The sequence below is a fragment of the Opisthorchis viverrini genome (assembly GCF_000715545.1).
Source record: "Opisthorchis viverrini unplaced genomic scaffold opera_v5_326, whole genome shotgun sequence".
Taxonomy (NCBI): domain Eukaryota; kingdom Metazoa; phylum Platyhelminthes; class Trematoda; order Opisthorchiida; family Opisthorchiidae; genus Opisthorchis; species Opisthorchis viverrini.
In genome coordinates this window covers 156,703-164,440 of record NW_008751982.1, presented here as the reverse complement: position 1 = coordinate 164,440, position 7,738 = coordinate 156,703, and positions in this window count along the sequence as shown.

The window sequence follows — 7,738 nt, the reverse complement described above, 5'->3', positions numbered from 1 at the left end:
ATACGGCAGTAAAGCATCAGTGACAACATTAATGTTGCTGTCTCTGACGCTGATTTTCGTTGAGCTGTCGAACAGTTGCGTTCGGACCTCAGCCATAAAAAGCCGAAGAAATTAGTAAACGCTAGCTTTTTGTAAATACTCCTTCGTGTGCTTCCATCTGACTATCCTCGCAGAAAAACAGCTGTTTACCAAAGTTCACAAATAAACCAAGTGTGTGGAAATGCTTTGGAGCCTTTATTTGCAGTGGCTCTGATCACGTGATATTAGCCTTGAAATATTATCTCCTGTCCGTCCTTTCGTATTATCTGAATTTTTTATATCTTGTGGCTGATAAAAATAAGTGAACTGCGAAAGTGAACTCCACAATAGACTCCAGTTTGTACTGAAAGCTACTCACAGGTAAATATCAAACAGAATTAGTAGGCATCTTACTCGTAACCCCGCAATCATAGCCAGTGAGTGGAGAGGACATGCACGTGGTACTTGTTTCTATAAAGTCGCTTCAGCCCAACTGCATTGGTCAGCAAGGCGAACGGATATAGTCTTCCTGGTGGTTGACATAAACTTCCACGTTGGACGACAAAGCCCGGAAGAAGCAGAGTTTGGTGGTAGGTTTGGAGTCGATTCGGAGAGGACCTCCTCACTTGTATGCTGAACATCGTCTGTCTCTGGTCGATACGGACTTTCAGCGCAACCGCTCAGACCTTGGAGGCCACCAACGGCAAGCCATTCATGGATTCATTCGGATCAAGTGGCTATTGGTTGCCCCAGCTACCGTTCTGATTTGACTTCGATCATATGTGAACTCAATTACCAACCAGCTTTCCCTCAGAATTACGCTTGACGATGCAACCAGTGCTGATTATCAACTTCGACCAATTTCAGTAGCTAAGCCCTATCAAGCTGATCTGGCCAGAAAGTTAGTGGGAAAACACAATCACGGTAATGATGAAGACTGATAGGAGAATGGAAAAGAGTGAAAGAAACCATATGATCAGCTTCTGGGCCCGTTAGTCCGAGTCATCCCACTCAATCAAATGAACACTGGATATCGTCAAGATCAGCTGATGTCACTGGTGTGGCAAAAACCCTGCCAGCGGCAAGTGATGATGACGGCTCATGCAGATCCTTCAAACTCTAAGAAATCATGAGCCTGAAGTTTGACAGAGAAGCCTGGAGGATCGCAAAGTCCCCATAGATTAAGAAGGCACTCGCCGCAAGTAACAGCCACGCTGTACTTCAGTCGATTCGGTTATCCAACCGAAAGAAGACTGTTATCAGCGAAACAATTGTTGAAGAATCTGGAACAGTAATTTCTTCACAGATCCCTCTTCTTGAGCGAGTGCTGAACACTTTGAAGAACAGCTCAGTTAGCTTTATTCAGAGCTGCCTAGAAAAGAAATAATCTTATTTCCGGCCTCTATCAGCAACGGAAATCCAGTGCGTGATATCATTTTTCCAACATGACAAGGCACCCTACACTCTCCAAAGAGGGTGGCATAGCCTTCGTGAATAGGATGATTACCTCACTATGAAAACCGACAGGGTGAAATGAGATCGCGGTTTAATTCTTCACAACTCTTCACAGTAACATCGTGAAAAAGCCATCGCAGCATGAAACTCATGGCCCTAGAATTCAGAATTCTATCCGGCTTGGGAGTCTGAGATAGCCTGGTTTTTAAGATGAAATCCGACTAACCGGAAGGTCCGTGGTTAGAATGCAACCGGCACTGTGCAATCGGTTCTGTTTAGGCATTGGCTAACTGGAAAACGTTCATGTTTCTCATAAGGCGAGTGTTGGCTACGCTTCGAAAGGATGCCAGAGCTGAAGGATTATTCATACTTATTCGTATTATCTTGAACAGATTGACTGACCACCGGAAAGAGCATTCGTTGTGAATCAAACTGGATTGTGCTGTAGCCGGGGATGCACTGTACTTAGCTTTATTTTGGGACGGACTCTTGAACAATGCCACTCTCTCATTGACTTTTTCTGCTCTGTCCAAGGTCAGAAACGATGAAAATGTCCGGCCACCATGGGTATCCTCTTTAAATCTTTATCTCTTATGATCGCGTATGTGAACTTCTACGTGCGTGTAGAGGTATGCAGTAAGCTATCGCCCAGATCTAGTTTACTCTCTCTCTTTGTCACACTAGTTCTACCAACTTTCTTGTTGGTATGCCCCTTGAAACTCTTCTGTCTTCCTCCGGGATAGAAATGCTCTCCAGCCTTTGCTCACAGAAAATGGGTACGCTGTTTCGGATACTTCAACGATGCAACTCAGCCACTCGGTTTGTTGTGCGCTTCAAACCTCTCAAAGTTCAAACTGTTGCTACAAGATTGGGTGGGATGAAACTCAAACCTAATGCTTGTAAATCAACCAGTCGGCGTTGTAGATGAATGAATCTATTCATCTGAGCAGTTGTATAAGTTCCGACAGATTGGTTGGAGTAGAGGCCAGGTCTTGAGATCCTCCGACACGGTGTGACAATTATTCACGTGCAAAGCCCATCCTAGGACAGTGTAATCCGTGCAGCTATGCACTCGTACAGATCATGAGCTTGGCTTTCAAATGTAGATGACTCTCGGAAGTTAGATACCCAGTGTCTATCGGACTTGTCGAATGAGAAGGTCGCATGAGCAATTTCGAGGTGGGCCAGATGGTTTTAGGAAGAAGGAATTTTCTCGCCTTATATTTGCTACTCACATTTCATAGCTTGCACTGATTAGGACGTGTATTTCATATAATTTATATGGGTACCACCTACCTAGTGGAGCACTTTTTTCCCAGGCCTGGGCTGAATGGAAGCGACCGAAAAGTAGACGGTCTATGACCCGACAACAAAGGATGAGAGCACTAGCCAGTTAACTCAGTAAACTCGACCACGATGCCTCCACCGATGAGTGCCCCAATAACCTGACAGTGGCAGGAGCGGCTCAGCTGCAGCAAGATATGTCATTTTCCTATTGGGCTCGAGTAAACCAGCTGATAGCTACAACAAGATATCAGCTGGTTGACTTACCAGCTTGGCGGATCCGAATCGGACCTCAAACTGAATCAGTGAGTCTTGATTGCTGAGGTCATCATTCGAGTAAACCAACCCGTCTGTTGAGAAACGAGTTTGGGGTGGGTAAAATATACTTGTATTCTGCCGGCTGGTGAAAAGCTAACAGGTATCCGAATTGCGTGAATTTGGTGTGGTGTGGTATGGTGTGGTGGGGCCAAGTGTGGTGTGGTGTGGTGTGGTGTGGTGTGGCAAGGCGGGGCAGCGTGGGGGGGTGATGAAATATTTTATGCGCAGTTTATAGTGGACTGAAAAGAGCGTCTTTCAGCTTACCATCATCATGCGATCAAGTGGGCGATTCGGATGATTACGCTAGTTTAGTGCATAGTTCTGCCTGACCGTAACTACATTTGCAATACCAAACATATTCAGGCAACATGTTTTATTCACATGTTCTAAATTAGCTTATTGCATGAGATGATACGAAACAGTACGCCATCCTCACACTCTACTGGAATATTCGGTTGGATCTGCATAGTAGAGAAATTGTAAAACTTCAGGGGCTTCTGAATTTCTGAAACCCCTTCCGATGTTCACCTACAGCATCTAAATGAGGAACTTAGCGACCTCTTCTGCGACGGAGTTGTTGGAGCAGAAACAGGATGATATCTACGTTTTCACACCAGATGATACAACTGTCTTGCATCGCATTCCTGAGTGTCTTTCCTCACACTGGTGGAGTAGCGAGTACAAGCTTTGTGTCACGCTATACCATAATTTTGCGCGACAAAACAAGTCTACGTGTTGGTCGTGTTGGCTTCCAATTTGTGCGCTTCAGATGCTATTTGTTTGCAGCCTGATCGGGGCTTTTATTAGCCGCCATGAGTGGGGTAGAAGACCAAACTCAATGACGTTGGACACATCAATCTACCAAGTGAATGTTTACAGTCCTATGTGATTACTGCCACTCTCCGTTTGCAGAGGAACAAACAAGCTGACCTATTTTTCCCTCTGCTCCAGTTGCTAGCTCGTGTCAGTTGTCCTGGTGACTGGCCAACTCAGTCGTACAATGTTCGCCTCAGCCAACTGGACATTTTTACGAAAACATGTAATCAAACCCACCTACTCCACTCTCCACAATCGGTAAATCTCTGTTAGCTTTTCTGGTAGAAGGTAAACACAGTTCACTCACTCCTACCCATATGTCAACAAGCAGGATGGTTTACTCGAATGATGGACTCACAGATCACTGGCTCACTGGCCTAGTTTGGAGTCCGAATCGAGGCTGTCAACAAGCAGGATGGTTTACTGGAATGATGGACTCACAGATCAAGGCTCACTGGCCTAGTTTGGGGTCCGAATCGAGACTGGCATGTCAATCAACAGATGTCTTGCCCAGGCGTACGGCCAGTTTGCCCGAGTCCAAAATGGGAATGCAAGACTGCGCTGGAAACAGGTGTGTGGTCCAGATGAATTATCTTTGCATGTTCAACACACTATGGTTTGTTTCCTCATAGTTTGTGTTTATCCTGCAAATTCCAAAGTGAACTGGATCTGAGCTCTTCGTACTCACGTAGGTTAGGGATTCAACATTGAAAAGAATATCAGTTTTCGGTTTTGCTACGCCTAGATTTGAGCAGCTTACCCACAGGAGTCAAAGCTCGATGCACAGGAAAAAGGCAGTCTTCAGACTAAAAGTGTGTTTAGTTTGAACCAAGCACACAGCAGCACACTGCTCATAAGGTTGCTGAAAACTCCTCGATAGCCCAAGTATACAGTAACTTTTGTTCACTTTCTTAAGTAGTAAGATAAAAAGCGACGGAATTGAGTGAAACTTATGGGAGAGATTTTTTAAAAACTTAACTGTGCAAATGCACGACACTGACCTTCAAAAACGACATGCAGATTATGCCAGAATGTGCAGCGCCTCTGCCTTTTTCTATACTATGTTAGCCCAGCCACCTGGACCGAGAGTTTGTATGGGATCGCATTTCACGAAATCTGGGGACTATCGAAGTTCTTAGCTTTCGCTGTCCACTAGCTTCTGATCAAAGGAGACCGTGAGCATTAAGCAGGTCTTATGCCTGGACGCCTCAAAAACAATCGAGGAAGGTTGCAGGTACAATTTAGAACCGCATCAAACATGCTGAGAATTCACGAACTGGCTGAATAAGCAATGAATGGAGGAATGAATAAATTTTCCCGACATGGATTAAGTAATATGCTGGTATAAGCTAAATTATCACTAAAAACGTCGGTAAAATGGGTTTTCGTAATATGGTCGATTGAACCTAGTCAAAATCAGGCTGGCATGTCGGACGCCTTACTTTGTTTACAGCCTTTTTGCTCGAAAGAATTGTTTCAGTCCTCAAGATGCCTTGAAAAGTCTCCATTGCGTTCGTGCTAGCTATAAACTGTAGACATAAAACATGTTTTTACTAATACGACCCTCTGAGATACGTACTTTGCCTAGACGTCTCCAAATGGAGTATATCAGTGAACTGATCCGTCTGGATATGGAAAATGTTCGATTCGTTTCTAAAGACAGCAACGGATTGATGACCAAATTTTTTGTCGATTTCTTTTCCGCATATAGCTGAGAAAACCTTTCCGATCTCATAGTGGTAGAACCTAAAAACTGATCAATGTTTAGTTGGTCACGATTTCAGTTCTACCAATTGGTCCCATTTTACTTGCTAAGTTGACTTCAATTCGCCATAACTTACGGACAGGAATTCAGTCTCAGACGTTCTGGTGGTGTGCCGAAGCTTTCGATCTACCGTTAAACAGGTTAGAGTAGTCAGTACCTACAATTTCTAAGTCTTGCACCGAATGTGTAGGAAATTGGACTTGTGAAAGCTGTCTACTCTGGGGTTAACAATAACTTTTTTGAAAGGTAGATCTTTTCCAGAGAATTCTAACTGCAAATGACTAGCCCTCAAAAAATCATCAATGAGCACCGTAGTTTGAAGCTCACGAAACAGCTACAGGTTACAGAGTGGTGCACTTTTTCAAATGTCTTACAAAGGTCACTACATATGTGATAAAGTCCTTTATTTTCTATTCGTCTGTTGACCCTCATCTAGTTCTGCAAACTATAGGAACTAGTTTAAGACATCGCGAGGCTATTTTTCGTGAAAAGTGTGTTCCATGCAATTTATCAGTGCACTTGCTGTCACGGTGCCACCTACATACGCGGGACAGAAAGGTGACCGGTTCAATGGGCTTTCGAACATAGTCGACAGTGCTTAAGAAAACCAGTGAGGCATGAATGTCGCGACTCCAAAACTAAAATCGGAAATGCCGTATTGTCGATAGCACAACACTCGGTCATGATAGGGTAATGTGGTCAATTCTAAAGTAACCGTTAATATTCTGTTTCATAATCACAACCTAGTGACTTTGGCACCCATAGAAGACTTATTCGTTGGAATACCGATTGGATAAACTCACTTACAATGTTCATAGCTCATCAGCTTCTTGACTTCTGTGATCTCTGTGACTCTTTCTGAACATGTGACGTTCACCGTTGTTGCTACGCTACCATTGCGTGTAATCCTGTTTTTCTTACGTATGCGACTGAAAACGTGAGTGGCAGCTTCAGCGAAGATTTCGTACTATAATTGAAATCGGCCTATGTGAACAATCCAGACGAGACCTTCAGTGCTTCTCGGTTTTTCAGCAGGGATTGACTTCACTTACAGGACATTAGAAATCCATTAGAAATCCCAAATGACCTCACATCATCAACAATATTAGAGGAATGTCAACATCTTCCAATATCTGTCTTCTCTCTGAGCTGAAAGGATTTAATTGCCCAGATGACAAGTGAAAAAAACTAGTAGTAAAAGTGAGGGGGCTCCCTAAAGTCCTTCTCAGAGTACTACTGTACCTCCAAACAGGTAACGCCTGAAGCGATCGGGAAGGAAATGCCCTATCTTGTGAGGTGACTACGCATAGTGCAGTCATAGGACTGGTCTACACAGTAATCAATGATCTGGGGAAGGTTGTCCATTAAAGTTGCCATCGCTTCCACCGTTCTAATCAGGAGACTCCCGGGTGGACATTTCCCTCGCGCCTTTTCAGCGGTATAGGTAGTCATAATGGTGTTACAATAATGGCAAGGAACAGGGCAGGAGTGTGTGCATGCGGATTCTTAGATTATGCAGAAGTTGTTGAGGTGTGGCGATGCCAAAATTTGGCGTTCTGGTGCAACGATGCTCTACTAAAAGGACGATGTGATCTTATAACATTGGAAGTTGGCCAATGTACCCTGTGCATCTAGGCTACCACGTGACTCAGTCTTTGGCGCTCGATCCCCCAAAAGTCACATGCAGATGGGCCTTCCTTGTTATGTCCCTTAGATGTAAACCGGTAGACTGAACACTAAAGTCAAATGCGTCAGGTGACGGAAGTGGGGTTTCAAGGTCACATCACTCTGTCCTCCTCATCAATTCGTCCTCCTGTTCTGACGTACCTGTTCTAGTGAGTCCACATCAACGTGTGTGTGTGGGGGGGGGGGCAAAAATTGGACTCGAATTTGGCTTTCATTAAAGGCAGTGCATGCTCTTGACCATGCCGGGGTTTGAACTCCACACATCTGAGGTGCGAAATTAGCCTGTTACTTCTACACATCACGCCGTACGCATGTGAATCTTCACGTCTGAACAGAAGAACATGTACACGCTTGAGCGATGTGATTGGTTTGTCCGATTCCTCGAACAACTGCCCA